This window comes from Nomia melanderi, chromosome 9 (assembly GCF_051020985.1).
Source record: "Nomia melanderi isolate GNS246 chromosome 9, iyNomMela1, whole genome shotgun sequence".
NCBI lineage: Eukaryota > Metazoa > Arthropoda > Insecta > Hymenoptera > Halictidae > Nomia > Nomia melanderi.
The window spans coordinates 606,727-620,264 of NC_135007.1; the positions used below are offsets into that span (position 1 = coordinate 606,727).

The 13,538-nt window shown below is 31.1% G+C and overlaps 1 protein-coding gene across 9 annotated transcripts in view; it reads left to right on the forward strand.

Moving 5' to 3' along the window:
• The window catches only part of LOC116431209 (uncharacterized), a 268,246-nt gene that overhangs the window by 12,300 nt on the left and 242,408 nt on the right, over window positions 1–13,538 (forward strand). The gene's annotated exons all lie outside the window — the stretch shown is intronic.

Consider the following 13,538-nt stretch of genomic DNA (forward strand, 5'->3'; position numbering starts at 1 on the left):
ATCGAGTGCATGACTAACCAATGGCGTGGGTACATTCGTGAACACGGATTAGTGTATTGTGTATACAGGATGACTTATAAGTGCATTCCTATATTAAGTCACAAATCTGCTTACAAAAATAATCTCTTATTATACTTTAGTTTTCGAAAAATGGTAAATGATCGAAGAAAATGTGGTAATTATTTATATCAGCGATTCCTCGCTGATTTTGGTGGCCTTGAAATGTGTTGCTGGGAACTTGATTCTGAACATCTTTTTCCTATGTATTTTACTGCAGCTCCGCTTTAGGTTCCAGGATATTTATAAAAATATGTTCTTACAATTTGAAGGAAAGAACTTCACTGTTTCCAACGCATTCTCGATTAGTAAGTAACCACATACTCGATTATAAACATTAATAATTTTCTTTTTTATTGAGGGATGGCATTGGTTCAGGCGAGAGACATACGCGCCCTTAATAAATTTGAAAACGATTTAAGTCATTTGAAGTATCAGAAATCATATTTTCTTATAAGTTACACACAACATTACACAGTCATAATGAATTTTCATTTTTCAGGACAAAACATTGTCTAAAATATTTTATTACGTACAGTGGATGAAGTTTCTATAAGAACACTATTATTTTAAAAAAAGAATCTAGAATTTTTATAAGAGAGTGCAAGAGAAATGCGGGGATGTAATTACGGGGTGACAGAAAGTAACAAATTGAAATACAGAACTGACAAAAATGTTCTATTTTTCTTGTGAACAAAGTATTACATTGGTGCGTCAAAGATCGTGGCGAAATTTCGATAAGTACAGTCTTTTCAATTCGTATTTACATTGGCTAAATAAATCTAAATTCGTTGTTTAATAACGAATACTGACACCCTTATTTTTAATAATTCAAATATTCCGTTTTTCGTACTACTTACTAATTTTTGTAGAGCTGATTTTTCAATTTTTTTCCATTCCCGTCTTATTGAAGTTTCTAAATCTCTAATATTTTTATATCGTTTCGCATTGTTATATACTGCACGTGACAAGATTCTCCATAGATTTTCTATAGGGTTCTAATGGGAAGACCACGAAGACCACTTCATAAGGGGTAAATCTTTTTTTACAAACCATTCTTCAGTCCTCTTGGCGTTATGTATAAGTGCGTTATCTTATTGAAATTAAAATATTATCTAACAAATCAATGCATTTGTTCGCATTCATTCGTGTCGAATTTTGCATATTGGAGTCTTTGAATTATAACTAAATGCCACCTAAACCATTAAAGTTCTACCAACGAAATTTCTGTTCATACTTAGCCTTTTATCTTTACGTAAGTCATATCAATAATGCTTATAACCACTCGGACCGTCTAGATTAAACTTCATTTCGCCGGAGAATATTACTGTTTTCCATTCTTCGTTCTATGTTAGGTGGTATTCCGCGAATTCTAATCTTGCATTTTTATGTTCCTGTACAGGAGGTGGTTTCATTATGTTTTTTGTCCATTTTAACCGTGTATCTTATATATAATATTTGCTGAATACGCTGCATAGTTACAGGAAGATGCAGAATTCTCCTTATTTCACTAGCAGTTGTACTAGTACTTGTTATTTCCTTAAATAATTGAGAATGATCTCGTTTTGATAATGTTTGATTACCACCAGATTAATGATTTTTCCATATATATCGTCCAATTTTAGAAAGTGATATGTACAAGTACTAAATCTATTCACTTTCTGCACTACTCTAGAATAGAAAATCGAGAATATAATTTACTATTACACAAAACAGGATATTATTATAAAATTTTACTTTTAATGAATATAATAATTTCAATAACTATTCAAACTGAGATTTTAGTAATGTTTCTTGTACAAATGACATGACAGAATTGAGGAAATAATACTGTTCTTACAGAAATTTCGACCTCGCTTCGGTCAACATAATAACATTTTTGTTTAAAAAGTGCCCACCAGTATATACACACTTACCATTTCACAATAATAATACTATAGTTTTCGAAACATTTTACTAGGCCAATAGCAAGTAATTGTAAAATAAATCAAATTTTTACAGGAAATCATGGTGTTCTTATAGAAACTTCGTTTACTGTATTATAAAACTATCCTTTAATCTATTCAAACACAAACCTTTAAATATCGCGAAACTAAAAATATATGGTTTAATCCACTTTTCTCTGATCTAATTTCACATATCTGACCAATGTTACACTAGACATTTGTAAATGAGAATTTTACGAGTCTGTTCTGTATGTAAACTTACATTCCAATTATTATTATGGCTTCAGCGCGTTGCTATTTTTCTAATTTCCATAAATAATAATTCTGATTAAAGTTTAACATTATGTTTTTCATTCTAAATCTAAACTAAATCTGACTCTAATATCACCGACAACTAACTTGAATATAAAATTTAGTTAAAAAATACTTATATTACATAATATATAGAAGGTAGTTTCATTTAAATAGTAGACAATAATACTGGTTGGTTCAGTTTTTCTGGAGACGAAGTAAGAGGTAGAGTCTCTTCCTTAGCCACCTTATTACCTCGTAATTGCATAAATTCTTCAAATATGATGGGATTATCGACAATTACAAAGTCAAAGAGTGGGCATATTGTAAGAAACAATTTCAATAAATGAAAGTGAAGACGAAAACTTTGAGTGCAATGCGAAGCTTTAATGCTTCATAATTTCCGAACCAGTGATAAAAAGTGATAAATTCAGTGATAAAAAGTTCAACACTAGAACTACCGTATCAATTAAAATTATGAATTCCAATTTTTTTGTTCTGCGATTATTGATACCTGAAAACCAGTAAATATTCGAAATGATCTCGAAAATAAATAGTTTCTCTTGAATACTATAATGAATGTCTGAAGAAAATGAAAATAGTCTACCGTTACAATGTTTATAGAGAGTACGTATTAATCGTATTCAATGTTAGGTAGTTATAGTGTTAAAGTACTGAATGTACAGAGCAATGACCTTAATAATATATGTCAAGGTCAAGGTCAAGGTCAAGGTCAAGGTCAAGGTCAATGTCAAGGTCATACGACGGTTACCATTTTTGTAAATAAGTACGATAACTCCACATTCTCGGACATATTTTACTGAGTATCTAAAAAATTAAGGCTGAGCGGCGATAACATATACTTATAGGGAAAAGTTGTGTACAGCGATGACTCTAGCAACATATTTCAAGGCCATTCAAATCGGCGAACGATTGCTGATGTAAATAATTACCGGAAATGTTTGATATCTCGTGTCTTATCTTAGCACACGCTACGGTACACCACAGTACGTTTACATATTATTTAATGTGTGTGAACAATATCGATTAATATAACTGTAATGAAATTTGAGCGTGTTGAGCTATGAAACGGACATTTTGAAAATTTTGTTTAAAAATGTATGACTCGAATATTAACACATTGTTGACCGGTCACGAGTTAACTCGTGTTTGCGCTTGCATTAACTATTTCAATTTTTGAAACGCAGGACAATATAGAATATTGCAAACGCAAAATATTCAAAGTTAGCTACAAGATATGCCTAAAGTTTCATTTCAATTCATTATGTATAAACAGAGTGTGTTGAAGTTTATTTAGATTGTTTCACTTTCATATTTAATTCCGCCATAATAACATTGTGGAACAAATTTCAACTTTTTTTGTGTTTTGCAATAATCACTAGATGATTCTTATAGAGTTCCTTCCCCTGAATACGAATCCGAAAACCAAATTATTGGTTACGTCCAGTTTTCGAAAAAACTGGGTTTTTGTAAAAACGGTCGAATTTTTTAGGGAACCAAGTGTTACGTGAAAACTTAAAACGATAGGCAGTTAAAATTTGTCGTAGAAAATAGAGAAGACTTGCCTGAATATGTAGCTATAAAAATTTTGAATTTTGCATATCATTAAATGTTTGTAAATGATGATGAAAGTTTAAAAAAGGGTAGATGCGTGTACTTTGTGTGCACTTCTGTTACATTTCTACGAAAAGTGGGATGGCTAGCACGAATTTGCTATGCACCATTGGATTCTGCAGACATTTCTAAAGGCGGAACCCCGTGCAAGAAGCGTGAGAACGGTTTTTTTTGGGACAGGTTAAGAAAATGTCTGTGAAGAGCGCATGCACGGAACTTTCGTGCTATACGGCCATCGCTCGCTGGCCACAGCTATTAAGGGCCGTGACTACGTGCTGTATAGACCTGGACCCCGGTCACTTCTTATATGTATACATAATGTTTAATTGTTTTATAAATTTTCATAATAGTTATGAGTAAGCTTTTCACGATCGTTCCGATTTAAATGATTTGATGTTTAAATAATTTAATATAATATAATATAAAGGAGAAACATCATTGTAATCGGTTTTTTACATGGTACATCTAATAATATTCTGAATTGAAATAGAGTATTAAATTTGACGTAAAAATCTATTACACAAAGTAGGATTTACAATGGATGTTTACTAAAGTATTTTTAAGTTAACACTAAAACTACCGAGTATACCCGAATATTTGTCACAGTTCCAGTAAATTTAATTAATTTTCAAAAACATTTCAGATATCTATTACCTACAAGATATTAATAATCGAAAGATAATACAATTTATACCGGCTATCTGGACTGATTCGGTAGTTTTAGTGTTAATCATCGTAATAATATTACTCGTATACGTGTATTCATATATTAAACATCGAATTATTTAAAACAGAACGATCGTGAAAAGCTTTCTTAGCCTATCCGAAAAAAACCATTCTCATACTTCCCGCGGGGGGTTCCTCTTCAGAAATGTCTGCAGAATCCAACGGTGCATAGCAAATTCGTGCTAGTCAACCCACTTTTCGTAGAAATGTAACAGAAGTGCACAGAAAGTACACACATCTACCCCTTTTTTTAAAATTTGATCATCATTTACAAACATTTTCATGTGACACTTGGTTTTCTAAAAAATTCGACCGTTTTTACAAAAACCCAGTTTTTTCGAAAACTAGACGTGACCCAGCAATTTGGTTTTCGGATTCGTATTTAGAGTAAGGAACTCTATAAGAATCACCTAGTGGCTATTACAAAACAAAAATCGTATTCTACAGTATAACCGGTGACATGGGATAGCTTTTGCGTAAAATTGCCAGTCAACAATGTGTTAAGACACGTAGAACATAAATTCATGGGACTTTTTTTTTAACTTATTTTCATATATAGATTCATTTAAAATATAAACATGCATTTATGAATCACCCGGTATTTAAAGACTTATAATTAAGTGTTGTAATATTTCATTTTTTTCACAGGGCAAAGTAGCTAACTTCGCTTTTTGAATGTATTCAAATTTTGGTGGTAAAAGACTCAGTTGGTCTTTTATTTACAATATTTTGTATAATTTTTATACCTTTCGTTTAGTACAACTAATCAATTTGGTAAGTGAACGACTTACATAACAATATTTGATTCGGAGAGTAATTGTTTTTTATCCTCGATTCGTATACGATGGTAAAAACATATTGTTCTACATGCAGATTTCTCTCCCTTGCGCAACAGAGCTCTCAATATTTCGGTCAGTATCGATTTACAGGATGTGAAGGTAGATATAGTCTCTTATCCGAAGTATGCATGTATCTCGATGCGTATTCTCATACCAGTTTGATTTGTCAGTTAAAACAATTTGTTAGTTATCGTTTATGAAATTATTATTATACCCCAATGTTTCGTGATATGTAAATTTATGAACTATATTTTTTGTAGCTTTTATCCTAAATACAAGAATTTGTATTTATTTATTATTATTTTATTTTTATTCTATTAATTATTATCTGCTCACAATTAGCGTGGAAAATACATATAATTCTTCGTTTATCTTTCTATAATAGATACTTAGTAAAAATTTCTAGCTATTAAAGAGGAAAGTACCAATATATACCCACTATGTCTGTGTGTGTGATAATTATCAAATAAAACTGTCTAAAATAAAAATTTTATTAAGTGGGCTACAAATGTTTTTAATGTTACCCATATGCAATCCACTTATATATATATATATTTATACACGTATAAAGAGAAACGAAGAAGAAACGATAATTCGTCTTTTCCTGGTTTTTAACGGTACCTGAATCTGAAAATTTCTATATTTTTAGACCTGCCAAACACACTAATCACCAGTAATCCGAAATTATTACGGGTAAAGCGGAAAAGTTGACACATATGTGAAATTGGACACTTCCTAAACACTTGCGTCGAAAACATATAGTCGAATGGAGCCAATCGGGCCAATGCCATTTATCGTCCCACATCGCGGAATCATGGCATACCGCTACCTTTCACCATTGATTCCATGTGTTTAAGGTTGAATTCCTTGTGGAGGTTCTACCTCTCACTTGCATCGTTTCGGTCACGTACGAGTAGCGGTGCGATGGTATCGTTCACTACTTCCAACAGAATCATGTTCATCCTATTTTACATAAAGATCGCAGGAGTTTAGAGAACACTTTCTCCCGTAGACAGTTGGAGCTTGCACAGGTTCACGTTGAACTTTAACTGAAAAGCGTGCTGCAGCCATTCGAACAATCCCTTATACACTAAATACGCATTAAACGGTTAAATTAAACGGACACACTATATCCATACTACGGACGTATTACACATACGTTAAATTCTCACGTTACACGTGTTCGCATATTAGACGCATATTACATACACACTAACCATGCATACCAGACATGAGATACAAATTCTTGTGGTATACTGGGATTACCCTACTTCCGGTAGCATGCTTTTCACTTATAGTTCAATGAAATGGCGACAAATAATCGTATGTCAAGTTTTAGTGGATCGTTTTAAAGGAGAGATTCCGATTTCCAAATTCATGGTGGATTCTGTCTTAAAAAAATCTATTAACGTCCGTAAAGAAATTGGATTTCGTAAAATAGTTTCGAAAAATATGTTTACTTTCTCAACCGTGACATGAAGCGACAGCATTGTAGAAAAAAATAGCGCATGCGATACAAAAGTTGAGGTCCCTGTTTTAAAGTAAGTTTAAGCTGAATATTGTACGACCTTTTATTACAAAGTTATACGAGTTAGATGATCCAACATTCTTCAATTATAACTTATTAAGTCATTATTGATTTCAGCGATATGTTTGGCGAAGCGTTTAGTAGGTTATCCGGCTGTGGAACGGATGTAGTTTTTAGTCGCAGTTTTGCGCTCCGCAGGATATACGTTCTTTGTAATATTTTTTTGCAATTATAAACTGCATAACGATAAATGATAATCACTTGAAAATATCAAAAGTGTAAAAGAGAAAAAGATTATAATAGTAAAAAAAAGATTGTAACAATAATCTTTTTCTTTTTCAATTATCAACTACATAATAATAAATGATATTTACTTAAAAATATTCTTAAAATACCTTAAAGGATAATAGAGTAGAAGAAACTTATAATAATAAACAAACATATAAATACAAGTTGTGTCCTACGGAGCGCGAACGTACGACAAACAATTTCAGCCGTACCACAGCCGGATAACTTACATAAACGTTTCGTCAAACACATAAATGAAATCAGCGATGAAATTTTGGTACATGTTTAACTTCAATAACTTCATTTTTTTCATTTGCATGGTATTTTAAAAATGTTTAAATATTAAATGTCACGTAATATATACATATATATACTATACAAAACATGCCGTAAAAGGTAAAGGTATTAATTACAATTCTGTCTGAAATTCATCTAAAAATTAGTTTTTCTCTTTTTTACTATGCCGCAGCAGGCCAGAAAATCTGAAAAAATTGTGAATGAATGTCATATTAATATGTCCACTATTGTAAAAATTATTTTACTAAGAATTTGGAACGGAAAAATCTCAAAAATTTCTCAGGTATGCACTGCTATGTCAGAAATGTCTGAATTTTTCTTACAATTTTTACATACCATTAAATATAGAAAATGGGACGAAACCTGATAATTCGAATTTACCCTATAACTACCTTATTGGTTGAGATAGAGGGCTGAAAATTGGTGTACAATGTTTTCTATTGGTAAGTTACCGAAGGAAACTTTCTGGAGAAAAATCGGCCTGACGGTACTTTTGACTTCCTTATCCTGCTACATCCTTTCCTATTAGCTGTTTTGAGATCAATAATTGTATTATTAGACGGTTTTGGAAGTAGGATTTTCTCATTGGTGAATGAGCTCAGCCCGTAAGGACATTATTTTATACGCTCGAGTGACTGTGCTCTTGGTGAAAAAAGATCTGCAGGTAAAAAGGACTTCATGCGACGTACTATGATAGAGTATTTGTCTCCTAAATCAGGTAAAAAACATTTTCTCAATGAAATCGTATCTATAAACGTTTATTTAGTAGAATTTGATGTTGTTTTAGGTATTGTTGGAAAGAGAAAAGCCCACTCTTTAACATCGAATAAAAATTGACGGCTATTAGCTGCAATTAATGTAATTATTAGAATTTCCATTTGATACAAATAAAAATTGCCATAGCTACTCCGGTAGCAATTAGTACATAGTATTCTTCGTCTTTTTCAAGTATAGTAGCAGCCTAAGGCTTAACCCCTTGGGTACATTTGACGAGTTCAACTTGTAACGGATCTGTTGCAATAAAATACAAAATGTTCGCAACATGAAAGAGTATCGAAGGGTGTATCATTCATTTTGTTGAAATAAACTGATCTTTTAACCGAAATTTCTTATTTTTACTTTCACTGAGCTGCATTAGGCATGCAGCAAGAAATAAAGTTAAATCTGTAGAAAAATTTATCCAAATTCGTTACATCGTATTTTCGTACATCTCACTTCATTATATTCCGTTTCGTATGCGTTCTTCGTTGCGCGGCTCGGCCAATAACAAGGTCGTGCCGAAACTGGGGCGTCGTTGCCATAACTACGGGGCCGAGCGCTGTGATTGGACATTTCCCCTTGCTTCTGTGCAGTTTGAGCTTGTTGGTCGCGGCTGAAATGAGAGTTGTGCTGTATTGTACTCGTAAATTCTTATGAAAGTAGTAATTAAAGATTTTAGACATGAACATGTGCTTTTACCAACATAAATGGACCAATGAAAAAACGATCATGTGAGACGGTGTAGTAGGTAACGGAAATATATTAAGCCGATTATTAATAAAAATATTCTTATTCTTAGAACAGAGGTGTTTAAAAGTAGTCCCCTCACGCTAGTAGCTCGAAAACAGTGGTCCCCCGCTATCTCTACTTTAGTAGCTGCCCGAGGCTGCGTATGTAGGCAGTATCTAGTGTCCAATGTAAACAGGTAAAAGTAGGTATGGAGAGAGTAACTTTTCGCCAGGGGAATGTCACTAGAATGCCTGCGGTCACCGATTTCGATATCCTTGCCTTAGACCGCCACTGTGTTCGAAAGAGGCGAACAATAGTTAATTTTGTTTTATTAAAAGTTAGCCTTTACCATTTCGAGTGATACCAGACAAAACATTGAACTCTTCTAAACTTGATTTTGAAATTGGGAATGAAAATCAAAACTGTTAAATAACGTATAATTACAAAAATATTTATAATATTAGAATGAAATTTAGTACGATTCAAATACATACATGATACACTTAATCTCATTGGGAATTTTTTAAATTGATAAAATAATAAATTTGTAATTGTCTATTTTATTTTTAAATATTTTCGAGGTTGCTTTCTTTAAAGCTTTGTAAACACCTACGTTAATACTTAACAAATATGAAACAAAAACATACTACTTTATCGCTCAAATGTTTGTTTCATTATGTCTATACTTTTTTCGGTTTTGAAGATATTTATAAACAGAGATTTTTTACTGCGTTTGGAAGGAAAATGCCCCATAGTGCGACGTTCGAAACTTCTCGACACGTGTTAAATAACTTTACAAGAAACCATAGCCTATCCTCAAAGAAATAGTAAACACGAAGTCGCGACTACAAAGAACGAAGATGTTCCTGCTAGTGTAGAGATGTACAGAAATTTGGAAAAAACTTTAGGTAGTATTTAAATACTTCACCTGCTAGCTTGCTGAAATGAAAATACAAATATATATATATATATATATATATATATATATATATATATATATATATATATATATTAATAATATTTAATATTTATTCATTTATTATATACTTTATAACTGATTATTATATATAATAATAATAATAATAATAATATATATATATATATATAAATATGTATATATATAATAATCAGTTATAAAGTATATAATAAATGAATAAATATTAAATATTATTAATTATATATACTTATATAATAAACTGCATATTTATATAGAATGGATTACATTACATAACATGTAATAAATAATAATACAGTAGGTTATAATATATGATTGCAATAAAATATATAATACATGAATAAATGTTAATTATACGAGCATGCCACGCCACATCTTGGCGTTCGAATGCTTCATGTCGCGGTTTAGAAGAAATGCTCTAAAAAAACACGGAAATATGCGACACATTTTTTTATATATAATAAACACAAATCTTCGCCGAATATGATAGTGCTTAAAAGAAGGCAGGATCTCTCAGGACAGCATAACAAAATCGTTCGTGAAGTATTACAACTGTAAGAAATATCATTAATTATAAATCACGCTTAAGTATAAATAAGAACTCAAAGATACATCATTATGTTTCTTTTTAGTTCTTTTCTATTAAAGAATCATGTATTATCAAAAGTATAGTATATATTTAACTCAGAAACTTTCAGTTTGGAAAAAAGTGTACACAGTTCTTTTGAAACACACAAAAATGTTTCGAAGGATTAGAAGAGTAAATCGTGCGCAACGAAAACTTCGAACTTTCAAGGAAGCACACGAGTTTATGAGTGTACGAACGAAAAAATAACAATTGGTACCTTATTCCTCACATATTCAACTATCTTGAAGAAAATTTTTTAGTTTAGGCGAAATGTTTGAAAATTACTTTTAGCTGCCTAAATTGGTCACTGTGCGACCTACTACTTCGATTCATCGTAGAAGGGAATAATGTCAAAATATTTGATACATATGAAGAACTTGTAATACGATCAACCAATATGTAAACAATACCATAATTTATTCAATGTTAATTCAGTCGATAAGTAACAGTTTCCATAAATTTCAGTCGATAAGTATTCACAATGAAAATCCGATTTTTCGTATCTCGATAGGTAAGCGATGATTTCGAAAATCCAATTATTTGGATCTTGCTAGGCAAAGTGTTGAGAGTCTTGGCCAATGAAATATATTGAGAATATCCTGGAAGTTGCTCCTAGATTGTTCATGTTTCGAGTCTCTAACACAATTTAAGGACCCTTTGATTTTATTGAGGTTTGAACTTTACTGTGAGGCATCATTCTTTTTTAACCTTTCTTTACATATATCATTATATATTAATTTGTTGGAATCGTATTAATATAACGCAGTGGTAGAAGAAGTTTTTTTTGATTAGGAAAACTAAAAGAAAGCGCCCATTTTGTCGGAGGAAAAGGTTCAAAGGTCAAACTCATCAAAATGGGAGTTGCTTATCCCATCTTATACGTGCATTTATTAATTAACTTTATATATGTATAATTTCTAAATCGTTGAATTCCTAAATCTGAAATTTGAAATTTAGGGTATCTTCATCAAATACTATTGATATATATAAACAATTTTTTTCTAAAAATGGTACTTTGAAATAATGTTCAGCCTTGTCGAGTAGTGTATTTTGTTTTGTAAGAAATCAAAAGTCACATTGATTGATGAATAAAAGAATGGATATTGAGCACTTTCACTATCGCAACAGATACAACATTTATCGCACGACGGACCATTTGATACTGTTTAACCTGATCTAACGATAGTTCTTCCTAGCTTCTATCGTTTTAACTCGTTAACTGTAGAACTTAATTTAAAAACTCTGTGATAATGCTCGCAATGAAATCAAATAATGATGTGTATACTCGTCTAACGCAAACAAAATGCATCTATAATATATTCTAACGGAAAGCTAAAGCAAAACGAAGAAGAATTACATGTTTATCTGAAAAAATAATGATTTATCGTTAAAAGAATTAGTATAATTTTGATTTTAAGATGACGTGTGTACTTGTCGAACGCAGTTAACTGGTTAAATATTTTGTAAAGTAATAAACATGTATTTATTTTATTATAAATTAATAGCATACGTGTGTAAAGATATATTTAAATGTTTTTGTTGGATTTTTTTAAAAATTAAAACCAACTTCCATATTTCGAGTATTCCAATAATGCAATTAATTTCTGGGATTTATTATTCGCACCAATCGAAACCTATCTGTGCAAACAGATTCGTTATTAAACCGAATATTTCTGAATTACAGTCTGTCTTATAAGAGCACACTGGTTTTATCTACGAAATTTCGTCTCCAAGGAGGAAGAAATTCTGATAATGTAAACGTATACACTTCTCTCGAATACACGTTAGCTTATAGCATCTCAGTTTCGTATTGATCGTTATAAAGAACAAGTTATTCAATTTTGTAATCTACGCTGTATATTCTTATTGCCGACACAAATATGTACTCTTTTCACGATCACAGTTCCCAAATGCTGTCTATGTCTGTACAACGTTACGTTCAAATGCTTGTAGTCCCACTTATCGTTAATAAGGAAGGATCGCGAATTGTCCGACTTCAATTTGCATGGAATTTTTCAGGCCTTTAGAATACCAAAAATAATAGATTTGTATTGTCTTTTACCTGTGGAAGCTAGAAAAGAAACACTTCTTGTAACTCGTTAAAGCGCAGATAATCTTTTCGAAATTTCTATTCCAAAATTGTACAAGTATTTCTTTTGAAATTTTCAATATATTATTATTTGTTGCGTTAATTTTTCGAGGTGACAGAAAGAACTTTTTTGACAAAAAATATCTTGTTATAAAAATAAAAATAGTTTTTGTTCGGCATGCTGCCATACAATGTATCTACCTTTCTGTTCATTTAACAAAACAAATTAAAAACGATTGACATTTTCATTATGCATTACCCATTATTTGAATCTACTTTTTAAAGAAAAATTTATCCTTATATAATACATGAATTATATATTTATTTCAGAATAAAGAAGAATAATTGAAGAATAATTTTTTGCCAACATTGACTACACTGGTCTACAAAATTTAACTTTTCTTTACTTAAAAGGTGTAATAAGAGATTTTAAAAGTATTTCTTATGTTGAATTTAAATATGCAATCAGTTTTTTTCTATCAGCTTTAATTTATGAGAAAATTAATTTTGAAATAAAAACTCAGATTTTCAACTTTGGATGTTTGTGTGTGTTAATTGTGAAAGTTATTTAAACTTTTTCTACACGACATTATTTTACGGAAATTTTTGAACATAATGTATATTTTTATAACTTGAATATGCTACCTTTATAATTTAAAGATGCTTAAGTGATGCTCAAAGGGAAACCGACACCCGGAACACACAAAATTTTTTGGATATTTTTCAATTTAACTCAAAAACCAAACATCTAGGAGGAGATCAAATTCCACA